We start from the raw sequence: 16749 nt of genomic DNA, 5'->3' as shown, positions 1-16749 counted from the left end.
CACCCAAAAAGTATTTGAAATAATGTGTATTCTTTAGAGAAATCTTCTTATATAATTAGGCAGAAAATCTCACCTGCCATAGTTTTCAAAACAGCATAATTTCACTCTTCTCAATGATTAATCTGTTGTATTACACAACCTTTGTGTATTTAGCTTTATCAATGACATGTCCTTTAAAAATATTTTAGAGATCCTACCAGTCTTTGAAAACATCCTTGTGCCTTGTTTCAGTTCCAGTTTTATGTATATTTTCTGCCTTGCACCCGATTATTCCTACATCTGATGGATGGCCTTGGGAATCTAATTCTGGTATTGATTGTTTTGGTTGATTGTCTCCACTTGTAGCTGCTTTCTTCATTATTGTGTAAATTTAGATCATGAGCTCATGTTTAGCTAAACAGCTGACCTTGTAAGAGGCTTAGGTGTGAACGCTCGTAAGTTTCAGCAGAAAGTCGGCCAAGATTTATTTGTGTCCATCCAATGAGTGGCCCGCAAGGACCCCATTTTCTACAAGTGTTGGTCCAATACTCCCTCTAGAGGCAGGGGACTCAGACAGGGCTGCTTTGCGGCCCCCGATCTGGGGCAGGGGCAGTGGGCGCCCTGTGGCCCGGGCAGGAGCCTCTCCGCGTGTGTCCCAGGGACCCATCTGCCTGCAAGCCTCGGTCACCTGGCAGGAAGCTACGATGCCGAGACCTATGGTTAGCTGTGCAGCGAGGTGTACTGTGCGGACAGTTTCCACACACACTTCAAGTAAGAGGGCGGCCTGAGTGGAAAGGTGAGAGTTTCGGCAGCTGTGCAGACAAAGAAAGCGCCCTTTGGCCTGGGCCTAAATGCTTGTGACACTCCACTGGGCCTGCCGGGCTCTGAGGGCCCTGCCCTGGGCCCCCTGCTCCCCTGCCCTTTGTTCAGTCACAGCAGAGATGGCCACACCCACTCCCTCAGTGAGGGCAGTGTCCCAACCTCCCTCAGCCCCGCCCCCTCTCCGCAGGTTACCATGGACTACAGATGCTGCATTCTGAGGCCAGGGCGTACCGAGAATGCCAAGGGCAGACATGATGACCTTAAATGATTTCCTCTTGTGTCAGTTTTGGTAAACTTTAGGAGCTAGGAAATGGTCCACTTGACAGAAATGTTCAAATTTACTGGCATTTCATATATTCTCTGCTCTAACATTGTCCTGACTCTTTCTGTATATTCTTTACTTATGTTTTTGTTTTCCTTAATCAAAGTGTGTCTTTTAAATCTTTTCAAAGAAGATTCTTTGGACTTACTAAATCACCTGAATTTTATACGTTTTCTGTCGTATTAAATTCTGCTCATAACTTTATTTAACTTTTTTCTATGTTCTCAGGGTTTATTGTTTTCATCTTCTGATGTCAATTAAAACACTTGGTTATTCATTTTAATAAAACTTTTTACTTATAAAGATTTGAACTTTTGAAGATTCCAGCTTACTTGTACGTTTCTAAGGGTCAGGTCCTCTCCATTGTTGCTGGCCTAAGGCTTAGTTCACCATATAGCAATGTATATATTGACCTATTTTCCCCTCGACTTTCTGTGATCCCCTACATCTCACCTTTCTTTGAAGACAAGCCATTTGAAATACCCTTAACTTATTTCACAGCCAAAAAGTCTTTGAAATAATGTGTATTCTTTAGAGAAATCTTCTTATATAATTAGGCAGAAAATCTGACCTGCCATAGTTTTCAAAACAGCATAATTTCACTCTTCTCAATGATTAATCTGTTGTATTACACAACCTTTGTGTATTTAGCTTTATCAATGACATGTCCTTTAAAAATGTTTTAGAGATCCTACCAGTCTTTGAAAACATCCTTGTGCCTTGTTTCAGTTCCAGTTTTATGTATATTTTCTGCCTTGCACCCGATTATTCCTACATCTGATGGATGGCCTTGGGAATCTAATTCTGGTATTGATTGTTTTGGCTGATTGTCTCCCCTTGTAGCTGCTTTCTTCATTATTGTGTAAAGTTAGATCATGAGCTCATGTTTAGCTAAACGGCTGACCTTGTAAGAGGCTTAGGTGTGAACGCTCGTAAGTTTCAGCAGAAAGTCGGCCAAGATTTATTTGTGTCCCTCCAATGAGTGGCCCGCAAGGACCCCGTTTTCTACAAGTGTTGGTCCAATACTCCCTCTAGAGGCAGGAGACTCAGACAGGGCTGCTTTGCGCCCCGCGTTCTGGGGCCGGGGCAGTGGGGGGCCTGTGGCCCGGGCAGGAGCCTCTCCGCGTGTGTCCCAGGGACCCATCTGCCTGTGAGCCTCGGTCAACTGGCAGGAAGCTACGATGCCCAGACCTATGGTTAGCTGTGCAGCGAGGTGTACTGCGCGGACAGGTTCCACACACACTTCAAGTAAGAGGGCGGCCTGAGTGGAAAGGTTAGAGTTTGGGCAGCTGTGCAGACAAAGAAAGCGCCCTTTGGCCTGGGCCTAAATGCTTGTGACACTCCACTGGGCCTGCCGGTCTCTGAGGGCCCTGCCCTGGGCCCCCTGCTCCCCTGCCCTTTGTTCAGTCACAGCAGAGATGGCCACACCCACTCCCTCAGTGAGGGCAGTGTTCCAACCTCCCTCAGCTCCGCCCCCTTTCCACAGTTTACCATGGATTACAGAGGCTGCATTCTGAGGCCAGGGCGTTCCGAGGATGCCAAGGGCTGACATGAAGACCTTAAATGATTTCCTCTTGTGTCAGTTTTGTTAAACTTTAGGAGCTAGGAAATGGTCCACTTGACAGAAATGTTCAAACTTACTGGCATTTCATATATTCTCTGCTCTAACATTGTCCTGACTCTTTCTGTATATTCTTTACTTATGTTTTTGTTTTCCTTAATCAAAGTGTGTCTTTTAAATCTTTTCAAAGAAGATTCTTTGGACTTACTAAATCACCTGAATTTTATACGTTTTCTGTCGTATTAAATTCTGCTCATAACTTTATTTAACTTTTTTCTATGTTCTCAGGGTTTATTGTTTTCATCTTCTGATGTCAATTAAAACACTTGGTTATTCATTTTAATAAAACTTTTTACTTATAAAGATTTGAACTTTTGAAGATTCCAGCTTACTTGTACGTTTCTAAGGGTCAGGTCCTCTCCATTGTTGCTGGCCTGAGGCTTAGTTCACCATATAGCAATGTATATATTGACCTATTTTCCCCTAGACTTTCTGTGATCCCCTACATCTCACCTTTCTTTGAAGACAAGCCATTTGAAATACCCTTAACTTATTTCACAGCCAAAAAGTCTTTGAAATAATGTGTATTCTTTAGAGAAATCTTCTTATATAATTAGGCAGAAAATCTGACCTGCCATAGTTTTCAAAACAGCATAATTTCACTCTTCTCAATGATTAATCTGTTGTATTACACAACCTTTGTGTATTTAGCTTTATCAATGACATGTCCTTTAAAAATGTTTTAGAGATCCTACCAGTCTTTGAAAACATCCTTGTGCCTTGTTTCAGTTCCAGTTTTATGTATATTTTCTGCCTTGCACCCGATTATTCCTACATCTGATGGATGGCCTTGGGAATCTAATTCTGGTATTGATTGTTTTGGCTGATTGTCTCCCCTTGTAGCTGCTTTCTTCATTATTGTGTAAAGTTAGATCATGAGCTCATGTTTAGCTAAACAGCTGACCTTGTAAGAGGCTTAGGTGTGAACGCTCGTAAGTTTCAGCAGAAAGTCGGCCAAGATTTATTTGTGTCCCTCCAATGAGTGGCCCGCAAGGACCCCGTTTTCTACAAGTGTTGGTCCAATACTCCCTCTAGAGGCAGGAGACTCAGACAGGGCTGCTTTGCGCCCCGCGTTCTGGGGCCGGGGCAGTGGGGGGCCTGTGGCCCGGGCAGGAGCCTCTCCGCGTGTGTCCCAGGGACCCATCTGCCTGTGAGCCTCGGTCAACTGGCAGGAAGCTACGATGCCCAGACCTATGGTTAGCTGTGCAGCGAGGTGTACTGCGCGGACAGGTTCCACACACACTTCAAGTAAGAGGGCGGCCTGAGTGGAAAGGTTAGAGTTTGGGCAGCTGTGCAGACAAAGAAAGCGCCCTTTGGCCTGGGCCTAAATGCTTGTGACACTCCACTGGGCCTGCCGGTCTCTGAGGGCCCTGCCCTGGGCCCCCTGCTCCCCTGCCCTTTGTTCAGTCACAGCAGAGATGGCCACACCCACTCCCTCAGTGAGGGCAGTGTTCCAACCTCCCTCAGCTCCGCCCCCTTTCCACAGTTTACCATGGATTACAGAGGCTGCATTCTGAGGCCAGGGCGTTCCGAGGATGCCAAGGGCTGACATGAAGACCTTAAATGATTTCCTCTTGTGTCAGTTTTGTTAAACTTTAGGAGCTAGGAAATGGTCCACTTGACAGAAATGTTCAAACTTACTGGCATTTCATATATTCTCTGCTCTAACATTGTCCTGACTCTTTCTGTATATTCTTTACTTATGTTTTTGTTTTCCTTAATCAAAGTGTGTCTTTTAAATCTTTTCAAAGAAGATTCTTTGGACTTACTAAATCACCTGAATTTTATACGTTTTCTGTTGTATTAAGTTCTGCTCATATCTTTATTTAACTTTTTTCTATGTTCTCAGGGTTTATTGTTTTCATCTTCTGATGTCAATTAAAACACTTGGTTATTCATTTTAATAAATCTTTTTACTTATAAAGATTTGAACTTTTGAAGATTCCAGCTTACTTGTACGTTTCTAAGGGTCAGGTCCTCTCCATTGTTGCTGGCCTAAGGCTTAGTTCACCATATAACAATGTATATATTGACCTATTTTCCCCTCGACTTTCTGTGATCCCCTACATCTCACCTTTCTTTGCAGACAAGCCATTTGAAAAACCCTTAACTTATTTCACAGTCAATAAGGCTTTGAAATAATGTGTATTTTTTAGAGAAATCTTCTATATAATTAGGCAGAAAATCTGACCTGCCATAGTTTTCAAAACAGCATAATTTCACTCTTCTCAATGATTAATCTGTTGTATTACACAACCTTTGTGTATTTAGCTTTATCAATGTCATGTCCTTTAAAAATGTTTTAGAGATCCTACCAGTCTTTGAAAACATCCTCGTGCCTTGTTTCAATTCCAGTTTTATGTATATTTTCTGCCTTGCACCCGATTATACCTACATCTGATGGATGGCCTTGGGAATCTAATTCTGGTATTGATTATTTTGGCTGATTGTCTCCTCTTGTAGCTGCTTTCTTCATTCTTGTGTAAATTTAGATCATGAGCTCATGTTTAGCTAAACAGCTGACCTTGTAAGAGGCTTACCTGTGAACGCTCGTAAGTTTCAGCATAAAGTCGGCAAAGATTTATTTGTGTCCCTCCAATGCGTGGGCCGCAAGGACCCCGTTTCCTACAAGTGTTGGTCCAATACTCCCTCTAGAGGCAGGGGACTCAGACAGGGCTGCTTTGCGGCCCCCGATCTGGTGTAGGGGCAGTGGGCGGCCTGTGGCCCGGCAGGAGCCTCTCCGCGTGTGTCCTAGGGACCCATCTGCCTGCGAGCCTCGGTCACCTGGCAGGAAGCTACGATGCCCAGACCTATGGTTAGCTGTGCAGCGAGGTGTACTGCGCGGACAGGTTCCACACACACTTCAAGTAAGAGGGCGGCCTGAGTGGAAAGGTGAGAGTTTGGGCAGCTGTGCAGACAAAGAAAGCGCCCTTTGGCCTGGGCCTAAATGCTTGTGACAGTCCACTGGGCCTGCCGGGCTCTGAGGGCCCTGCCCTGGGCCCCCTGCTCCCCTGCCCTTTGTTCAGTCACAGCAGAGATGGCCACACCCACTCCCTCAGTGAGGGCAGTGTTCCAACGTCCCTCAGCCCCTCCCCCTCTCCGCAGGTTACTATGGACTACAGAGGCTTCATTCTGAGGCAACGGCGTTCCGAGAATGCCAAGGGCAGACATGGTGACCTTCAATGATTTCCTCTTGTGTCAGTTTTGGTAAACTTTAGGAGCTAGGAAATGGTCCACTTGACAGAAATGTTCAAATTTACTGGCATTTCATATATTCTCTTCTCTAACATTGTCCTGACTCTTTCTGTATACTCTTTACTTATGTTTTTGTTTTCCTTTATTAAAGTGTGTCTTTTAAATCTTTTCAAAGAAGATTCTTTGGACTTACTATATCACCTGGATTTTATACGTTTTCTGTTGTATTAAGTTCTGCTCATATCTTTATTTAACTTTTTTCTATGTTCTCAGGGTTTATTGTTTTCATCTACTGATGTCAATTAAAACACTTGGTTATTCATTTTAATAAATCTTTTTACTTATAAAGATTTGAACTTTTGAAGATTCCAGCTTACTTGTACGTTTCTAAGGGTCAGGTCCTCTCCATTGTTGCTGGCCTAAGGCTTAGTTCACCATATAGCAATGTATATATTGACCTATTTTCCCCTCGACTTTTTGTGATCCCCTACATCTCACGTTTCTTTGAAGACAAGCCATTTGAAATACCCTTAACTTATTTCACAGCCAATAAGTCTTTGAAATAATGGGTATTTTTTAGAGAAATCTTCTTATATAATTAGGCAGAAAATCTGACCTGCCATAGTTTTCAAAACAGCATAATTTCACTCTTCTCAATGATTAATCTGTTGTATTACACAACCATTGTGTATTTAGCTTTATCAATGACATGTCCTTTAAAAATGTTTTAGAGATCCTACCAGTCTTTGAAAACATCCTCGTGCCTTGTTCCAGTTCCAGTTTTATGTATATTTTCTGCCTTGCACCCGATTATTCCTACATCTGATGGATGGCCTTGGGAATGTAATTCTGGTATTGATTGTTTTGGCTGATTGTCTCCCCTTGTAGCTGCTTTCTTCATTATTGTGTAAAGTTAGACCATGAGCTCATGTTTAGCTAAACAGCTGACCTTGTAAGAGGCTTAGGTGTGAACGCTCGTAAGTTTCAGCAGAAAATCGGGCAAGATTTATTTGTGTCCCTCCAATGAGTGGCCCACAGGGACCCCATTATCTACAAGTGTTGGTCCAATACTCCCTCTAGAGGCAGGGGACTCAGACAGGGCTGCTTTGTGGCCCCCGATCTGGGGCAGGGGCAGTGGGCGGCCTGTGGCCCGGGCAGGAGCCTCTCTGCGTGTGTCCCAGGGACCCATCTGCCTGCGAGCCTCGGTCACCTGGCAGGAAGCTACGATGCCCAGACCTATGGTTAGCTGTGCAGCGAGGTGTACTGCGCGTACAGGTTCCACAAACACTTCAAGTAAGAGGGCGGCCTGAGTGGAAAGGTGAGAGTTTGGGCAGCTGTGCAGACAAAGAAAGCGCCCTTTGGCCTGGGCCTAAATGCTCGTGACACTCCACTGGGCCTGCCGGGCTCTGAGGGCCCTGCCCTGGGCCCCCTGCTCCCCGGCTCTTTGTTCAGTCACAGCAGAGATGGCCACACCCACTCCCTCAGTGAGGGCAGTGTTCAAACCTCCCTCAGCCCCGCCCCCTCTCCGCAGGTTACCATGGACTACAGAGGCTGCATTCTGAGGGAAGGGCGTTCCGAGAATGCCAAGGGCAGACATGATGACCTTAAATGATTTCCTCTTGTGTCAGTTTTGGTAAACTTTAGGAGCTAGGAAATGGTCCACTTGACAGAAATGTTCAAATTTACTGGCATTTCATATATTCTCTGCTCTAACATTGTCCTGACTCTTTCTGTATATTCTTTATTTATGTTTTTGTTTTCCTTAATCAAAGTGTGTCTTTTAAATCTTTTCAAAGAAGATTCTTTGGACTTAATAAATCACCTGAATTTTATACGTTTTCTGTTGTATTAAATTCTGCTCATATATTTCTTTAACTTTTTTCTAGGTTCTCAGGGTTTATTGTTTTCATCTTCTGATGTCAATTAAAACACTTGGTTATTCATTTTAATAAATCTTTTTACTTATAAAGATTTGAACTTTTGAAGATTCCAGCTTACTTGTACGTTTCTAAGGGTCAGGTCCTCTCCATTGTTGCTGGCCTGAGGCTTAGTTCACCATATAGCAATGAATATATTGACCTATTTTCCCCTCGACTTTCTGTGATCCCCTACATCTCACCTTTCTTTGCAGACAAGCCATTGGAAATACCCTTAACTTATTTCACAGCCAAGAAGTCTTTGAAATAATGGGTATTTTTTAGAGAAATCTTCTTATATAATTAGGCAGAAAATCTGACCTGCCATAGTTTTCAAAACAGCATAATTTCACTCTTCTCAATGATTAATCTGTTGTATTACACAACCTTTGTGTATTTAGCTTTATCAATGACATGTCCTTTAAAAATGTTTTAGAGATCCTACCAGTCTTTGAAAACATCCTCGTGCCTTGTTTCAGTTCCAGTTTTATGTATATTTTCTGCCTTGCACCCGATTATTCCTACATCTGATGGATGGCCTTGGGAATCTAATTCTGGTATTGATTGTTTTGGCTGATTGTCTCCCCTTGTAGCTGCTTTCTTCATTATTGTGTAAAGTTAGATCATGAGCCCATGTTTAGCTAAACAGCTGACCTTGTAAGAGGCTTAGGTGTGAACGCTCGTAAGTTTCAGCAGAATGTCGGCCAAGATTTATTTGTGTCCCTCCAATGAGTGGCCCGCAAGGACCCCGTTTTCTACAAGTGTTGGTCCAATACTCCCTCTAGAGGCAGGGGACTCAGACAGGGCTGCTTTGCGGCCCGCGATCTGGGGCAGGGGCAGTGGGCGGCCTGTGGCCCGGGCAGGAGCCTCTCCGCGTGTGTCCCAGGGACCCATCTGCCTGCGAGCCTCGGTCACCTGGCAGGAAGCTACGATGCCCAGACCTATGGTTAGCTGTGCAGCGAGGTGTACTGCGCGGACAGGTTCCACACACACTTCAAGTAAGAGGGCGGCCTGAGTGGAAAGGTGAGAGTTTGGGCAGCTGTGCAGACAAAGAAAGCACCCTTTGGCCTGGGCCTAAATTCTTGTGACACTCCACTGGGCCTGCCAGGCTCTGAGGTCCCTGCGCCTGGCCCCCTGCTCCCCTGCCCGTTGTTCAGTCACAGCAGAGATAGCCACACCCACTCCCTCAGTGAGGGCAGTGTTCCAACCTCCCTCAGCCCCGCCCCCTTTCCGCGGTTAACCATGGACTACAGAGGCTGCATTCTAAGGCAAGGGCGTTCCGAGAATGCCAAGGGCAGACATGATGACCTTCAATGATTTCCTCTTGTGTCAGTTTTGGTAAACTTTAGGAGCTAGGAAATGGTCCACTTGACAGAAATGTTCAAATTTACTGGCATTTCATATATTCTCTGCTCTAACATTGTCCTGACTCTTTCTGTATATTCTTTATTTATGTTTTTGTTTTCCTTAATCAAAGTGTGTCTTTTAAATCTTTTCAAAGAAGATTCTTTGGACTTACTAAATCACCTGAATTTTATACGTTTTCTGTTGTATTAAGTTCTGTTCATATATTTATTTAACTTTTTTCTATGTTCTCAGGGTTTATTGTTTTCATCTTCTGATGTCAATTAAAACACTTGGTTATTCATTTTAATAAATCTTTTTACTTATAAAGGTTTGAACTTTTGAAGATTCCAGCTTACTTGTACGTTTCTAAGGGTCAGGTCCTCTCCATTGTTGCTGGCCTAAGGCTTAGTTCACCATATAGCAATGTATATATTGACCTATTTTCCCCTCGACTTTCTGTGACCCCACATCTCACCTTTCTTTGAAGACAAGCCATTTGAAATACCCTTAACTTATTTCACAGCAAATAAGTCTTTGAAATAATGGGTATTTTTTAGAGAAATCTTCTTATATAATTAGGTAGAAAATCTGACCTGCCATAGATTTCAAAACAGCATAATTTCACTCTTCTCAATGATTAATCTGTTGTATTACACAACCTTTGTGTATTTAGCTTTATCAATGACATGTCCTTTAAAAATGTTTTAGAGATCCTACCAGTCTTTGAAAACATCCTTGTGCCTTGTTTCAGTTCCAGTTTTATGTATATTTTCTGCCTTGCACCCGATTATTCCTACATCTGATGGATGGCCTTGGGAATCTAATTCTGGTATTGATTGTTTTGGCTGATTGTCTCCCCTTGTAGCTGCTTTCTTCATTATTGTGTAAAGTTAGATCATGAGCTCATGTTTAGCTAAACAGCTGACCTTGTAAGAGGCTTAGGTGTGAACGCTCGTAAGTTTCAGCAGAAAGTCGGCCAAGATTTATTTGTGTCCCTCCAATGAGTGGCCCGCAAGGACCCCGTTTTCTACAAGTGTTGGTCCAATACTCCCTCTAGAGGCAGGGGACTCAGACAGGGCTGCTTTGCGGCCCCCGATCTGGGGCAGGCGCAGTGGGCGGCATGTGGCCCGGGCAGGAGCCTCTCTGCGTGTGTCCCAGGGACCCATCTGCCTGCGAGCCTCGGTCACCTGGCAGGAAGCTACGAAGCCCAGACCTATGGTTAGCTGTGCAGCGAGGTGTACTGCGCGGACAGGTTCCACACACACTTCAAGTAAGAGGGCGGCCTGAGTGGAAAGGTGAGAGTTTGGGCAGCTGTGCAGACAAAGAAAGCGCCCTTTGCCCTGGGCCTAAATGCTTGTGACACTCCACTGGGCCTGCCGGGCTCTGAGGGCCCTGCCCTGGGCCCCCTGCTCCCCTGCCCTTTGTTCAGTCACAGCAGAGATGGCCACACCCACTCCCTCAATGAGGGCAGTGTCCCAATCTCCCTCAGCCCCGCCCCCTCTCCGCAGGTTACCATGGACTACAGAGGCTGCATTCTGAGGCCAGGGCGTTCCGAGAATACCAAGGGCAGACATGATGACCTTAAATGATTTCCTCTTGTGTCAGTTTTGGTAAACTTTAGGAGCTAGGAAATGGTCCACTTGACAGAAATGTTCAAATTTACTGGCATTTCATATATTCTCTGCTCTAACATTGTCCTGACTCTTTCTGTATATTCTTTACTTATGTTTTTGTTTTCCTTAATCAAAGTGTGTCTTTTAAATCTTTTCAAAGAAGATTCTTTGGACTTACTAAATCACCTGAATTTTATACGTTTTCTGTTGTATTAAGTTCTGCTCATATCTTTATTTAACTTTTTTCTATGTTCTCAGGGTTTATTGTTTTCATCTTCTGATGTCAATTAAAACACTTGGTTATTCATTTTAATAAATCTTTTTACTTATAAAGATTTTAACTTTTGAAGATTCCAGCTTACTTGTACGTTTCTAAGGGTCAGGTCCTCTCCATTGTTGCTGGCCTAAGACTTAGTTCACCATATACCAATGTATATATTGACCTAATTTCCCCTCGACTTTCTGTGATCCCCTACATCTCACCTTTCTTTGAAGACAAGCCATTTGAAATACCCTTAACTTATTTCACAGCCAATAAGTCTTTGAAATAATGGGTATTCTTTAGAGAAATCTTCTTATATAATTAGGCAGAAAATCTGACCTGCCATAGTTTTCAAAACAGCATAAATTCACTCTTCTCAATGATTAATCTGTTGTATTACACAACCTTTGTGTATTTAGCTTTATCAATGACATGTCCTTTAAAAATGTTTTAGAGATCCTACCAGTCTTTGAAAACATCCTTGTGCCTTGTATCAGTTCCAGTTTTATGTATATTTTCTGCCTTGCACCCGATTATTCCTACACCTGATGGATCGCCTTGGGAATCTAATACTGGTATTGATTGTTTTGGCTGATTGTCTCCCCTTGTAGCTGCTTTCTCATTATTGTGTAAATTTAGATCATGAGCTCATGTTTAGCTAAACAGCTGACCTTGTAAGAGGCTTAGGTGTGAACGCTCGTAAGTTTCAGCAGAAAGTCGGCGAAGATTTATTTGTGTCCCTCCAATGAGTGGCCCGCAAGGACCCCGTTTTCTACAAGTGTTGGTCCAATACTCCCTCTAGAGGCAGGAGACTCAGACAGGGCTGCTTTGTGTCCCCCGATCTTGGGCAGGGGCAGTGGGCGGCCTGTGGCCCTGGCAGGAGCCTCTCCGCGTGTGTCCCAGGGACCCATCTGCCTTCGAGCCTCGGTCACCTGGCAGGAAGCTACGATGCCCAGACCTATGGTTAGCTGTGCAGCGAGGTGTACTGCACGGACAGGTTCCACACACACTTCAAGTAAGAGCGCGGCCTGAGTGGAAAAGTGAGAGTTTGGGCAGATGTGCAGACAAAGAAAGCGCCCTTTGGCCTGGGCCTAAATGCTTGTGACACTCCACTGGGCCTGCCGGGCTCTGAGGGCCCTGCCCTGGGCCCCCTGCTCCCCTGCTCTTTGTTCAGTCACAGCAGAGATGGCCACACCCACTCCCTCAGTGAGGGCAGTGTTCCAACCTCCCTAAGCCCCGCCCCCTCTCCGCAGGTTACCATGGACTACAGAGGCTGCATTCTGAGGCAAGGGTGTTCCGAGAATGCCAAGGGCAGACATGATGACCTTAAATGATTTCCTCTTGTGTCAGTTTTGGTAAACTTTAGGAGCTAGGAAATGGTCCACTTTACAGAAATGTTCAAATTTACTGGCATTTCATATATTCTCTGCTCTAACATTGTCCTGACTCTTTCTGTATATTCTTTACTTATGTTTTTGTTTTCCTTAATCAAAGTGTGTCTTTTAAATCTTTTCAAAGAAGATTCTTTGGACTTACTAAATCACCTGAATTTTATACGTTTTCTGTTGTATTAAGTTCTGCTCATATCTTTATTTAACTTTTTTCTATGTTCTCAGGGTTTATTGTTTTCATCTTCTGATGTCAATTAAAACACTTGGTTATTCATTTTAATAAATCTTTTTACTTATAAAGATTTTAACTTTTGAAGATTCCAGCTTACTTGTACGTTTCTAAGGGTCAGGTCCTCTCCATTGTTGCTGGCCTAAGACTTAGTTCACCATATACCAATGTATATATTGACCTAATTTCCCCTCGACTTTCTGTGATCCCCTACATCTCACCTTTCTTTGCAGACAAGCCATTTGAAATACCCTTAACTTATTTCACAGCCAATAAGTCTTTGAAATAATGGGTATTCTTTAGAGAAATCTTCTTATATAATTAGGCAGAAAATCTAACCTGCCATAGTTTTCAAAACAGCATAATTTCACTCTTCTCAATGATTAATCTGTTGTATTACACAACCTTTGTGTATTTAGCTTTATCAATGACATGTCCTTGAAAAATGTTTTAGAGATCCTACCAGTCTTTGAAAACATCCTTGTGCCTTGTATCAGTTCCAGTTTTATGTATATTTTCTGCCTTGCACCCGATTATTCCTACATCTGATGGATGGCCTTGGGAATCTAATACTGGTATTGATTGTTTTGGCTGATTGTCTCCCCTTGTAGCTGCTTTCTCATTATTGTGTAAATTTAGATCATGAGCTCATGTTTAGCTAAACAGCTGACCTTGTAAGAGGCTTAGGTGTGAACGCTCGTAAGTTTCAGCAGAAAGTCGGCAAAGATTTTTTGTGTCCCTCCAATGAGTGGCCCGCAAGGACCCCGTTTTCTACAAGTGTTGGTCCAATACTCCCTCTAGAGACAGGAGACTCAGACAGGGCTGCTTTGCGGCCCCTGATCTGGGGCAGGGGCAGTGGGCGGCCTGTGGCCCGGGCAGGAGCCTCTCCGCGTGTGTCCCAGGGACCCATCTGCCTGCGAGCCTTGGTCACCTGGCAGGAAGCTACGATGCCCAGACCTATGGTTAGCTGTGCAGCGAGGTGTACTGCGCGGACAGGTTCCACACACACTTCAAGTAAGAGGGCGGCCTGAGTGGAAAGGTGAGAGTTTGGGCAGCTGTGCAGACAAAGAAAGCGCCCTTTGGCCTGGGCCTAAATGCTTGTGACACTCCACTGGGCCTGCCGGGCTCTGAGGGCCCTGCCCTGGGCCCGCTGCTCCCCTGCTCTTTGTTCAGTCACAGCAGAGATAGCCACACCCACTCCCTCAGTGAGGGCAGTGTTCCAACCTCCCTCAGCCCCGCCCCCTTTCCGCAGGTTACCATGGACTACAGAGGCTGCATTCTGAGGCAAGGGCATTCCGAGAATGCCAAGGGCAGACATGATGACCTTAAATGATTTCCTCTTGTGTCAGTTTTGGTAAACTTTAGGAGCTAGGAAATGGTCCACTTGACAGAAATGTTCAAATTTACTGGCATTTCATATATTCTCTGCTCTAACATTGTCCTGACTCTTTCTGTATATTCTTTACTTATGTTTTTGTTTTCCTTAATCAAAGTGTGTCTTTTAAATCTTTTCAAAGAAGATTCTTTGGACTTAATAAATCACCTGAATTTTATACGTTTTCTGTTGTATTAAATTCTGCTCATATATTTATTTAACTTTTTTCTATGTTCTCAGGGTTTATTGTTTTCATCTTCTGATGTCAATTAAAACACTTGGTTATTCATTTTAATAAATCTTTTTACTTATAAAGATTTTAACTTTTGAAGATTCCAGCTTACTTGTACGTTTCTAAGGGTCAGGTCCTCTCCATTGTTGCTGGCCTGAGGCTTAGTTCACCATATAGCAATGTATATATTGACCTATTTTCCCCTAGACTTTCTATGATCGCCTACATCTCACCTTTCTTTGAAGACAAGCCATTTGAAATACCCTTAACTTATTTCACAGCCAAAAAGTATTTGAAATAATGTGTATTCTTTAGAGAAATCTTCTTATATAATTAGGCAGAAAATCTCACCTGCCATAGTTTTCAAAACAGCATAATTTCACTCTTCTCAATGATTAATCTGTTGTATTACACAACCTTTGTGTATTTAGCTTTATCAATGACATGTCCTTTAAAAATGTTTTAGAAATCCTACCAGTCTTTGAAAACATCCTTGTGCCTTGTTTCAGTTCCAGTTTTATGTATATTTTCTGCCTTGCACCCGATTATTCCTACATCTGATGGATGGCCTTGGGAATCTAATTCTGGTATTGATTGTTTTGGCTGATTGTCTCCCCTTGTAGCTGCTTTCTTCATTATTGTGTAAAGTTAGATCATGAGCTCATGTTTAGCTAAACAGCTGACCTTGTAAGAGGCTTAGGTGTGAACGCTCGTAAGTTTCAGCAGAAAGTCGGCCAAGATTTATTTGTGTCCCTCCAATGAGTGGCCCGCAAGGACCCCATTTTCTACAAGTGTTGGTCCAATACTCCCTCTAGTGGCAGGGGACTCAGACAGGGCTGCTTTGTGGCCCCCGATCTGGGGCAGGGGCAGTGGGCGCCTTGTGGCCCGGGCAGGAGCCTCTCCGCGTGTGTCCCAGGGACCCATCTGCCTGTGAGCCTCGGTCAACTGGCAGGAAGCTACGATGCCCAGACCTATGGTTAGCTGTGCAGCGAGGTGTACTGCGCGGACAGGTTCCACACACACTTCAAGTAAGAGGGCGGCCTGAGTGGAAAGGTTAGAGTTTGGGCAGCTGTGCAGACAAAGAAAGCGCCCTTTGGCCTGGGCCTAAATGCTTGTGACACTCCACTGGGCCTGCCGGGCTCTGAGGGCCCTGCCCTGGGCCCCCTGCTCCCCTGCCCTTTGTTCAGTCACAGCAGAGATGGCCACACCCACTCCCTCAGTGAGGGCAGTGTTCCAACCTCCCTCAGCTCCGCCCCCTTTCCACAGGTTACCATGGACTACAGAGGCTGCATTCTGAGGCCAGGGCGTTCCGAGAATGCCAAGGGCTGACATGAAGACCTTAAATGATTTCCTCTTGTGTCAGTTTTGTTAAACTTTAGGAGCTAGGAAATGGTACACTTGACAGAAATGTTCAAACTTACTGGCATTTCATATATTCTCTGCTCTAACATTGTCCTGACTCTTTCTGTATATTCTTTACTTATGTTTTTGTTTTCCTTAATCAAAGTGTGTCTTTTAAATCTTTTCAAAGAAGATTCTTTGGACTTACTAAATCACCTGAATTTTATACGTTTTCTGTTGTATTAAGTTCTGCTCATATCTTTATTTAACTTTTTTCTATGTTCTCAGGGTTTATTGTTTTCATCTTCTGATGTCAATTAAAACACTTGGTTATTCATTTTAATAAATCTTTTTACTTATAAAGATTTGAACTTTTGAAGATTCCAGCTTACTTGTACGTTTCTAAGGGTCAGGTCCTCTCCATTGTTGCTGGCCTAAGGCATAGTTCACCATATAACTATGTATATATTGACCTATTTTCCCCTCGACTTTCTGTGATCCCCTACATCTCACCTTTCTTTGCAGACAAGCCTTTTGAAAAACCCTTAACTTATTTCACAGTCAATAAGGCTTTGAAATAATGTGTATTTTTTAGAGAAATATTCTTATATAATTAGGCAGAAAATCTGACCTGCCATAGTTTTCAAAACAGCATAATTTCACTCTTCTCAATGATTAATCTGTTGTATTACACAACCTTTGTGTATTTAGCTTTATCAATGTCATGTCCTTTAAAAATGTTTTAGAGATCCTACCAGTCTTTGAAAACATCCTCGTGCCTTGTTTCAATTCCAGTTTTATGTATATTTTCTGCCTTGCACCCGATTATACCTACATCTGATGGATGGCCTTGGGAATCTAATTCTGGTATTGATGGTTTTGGCTGATTGTCTCCCCTTGTAGCTGCTTTCTTCATTATTGTGTAAAGTTAGATCATGAGCCCATGTTTAGCTAAACAGCTGACCTTGTAAGAGGCTTAGGTGTGAACGCTCGTAAGTTTCAGCAGAAAGTCGGCCAAGATTTATTTGTGTCCCTCCAATGAGTGGCCCGCAAGGACCCCGTTTTCTACAAGTGTTGGTCCAATACTCCCTCTAGAGGCAGGGG

Source organism: Mesoplodon mirus, assembly GCF_964341445.2.
Source record: "Mesoplodon mirus genome assembly, chromosome: 1".
NCBI lineage: Eukaryota > Metazoa > Chordata > Mammalia > Artiodactyla > Ziphiidae > Mesoplodon > Mesoplodon mirus.
The sequence above is the reverse complement of the archived record's forward strand: the minus strand, read 5'-3'. Positions refer to the sequence as shown.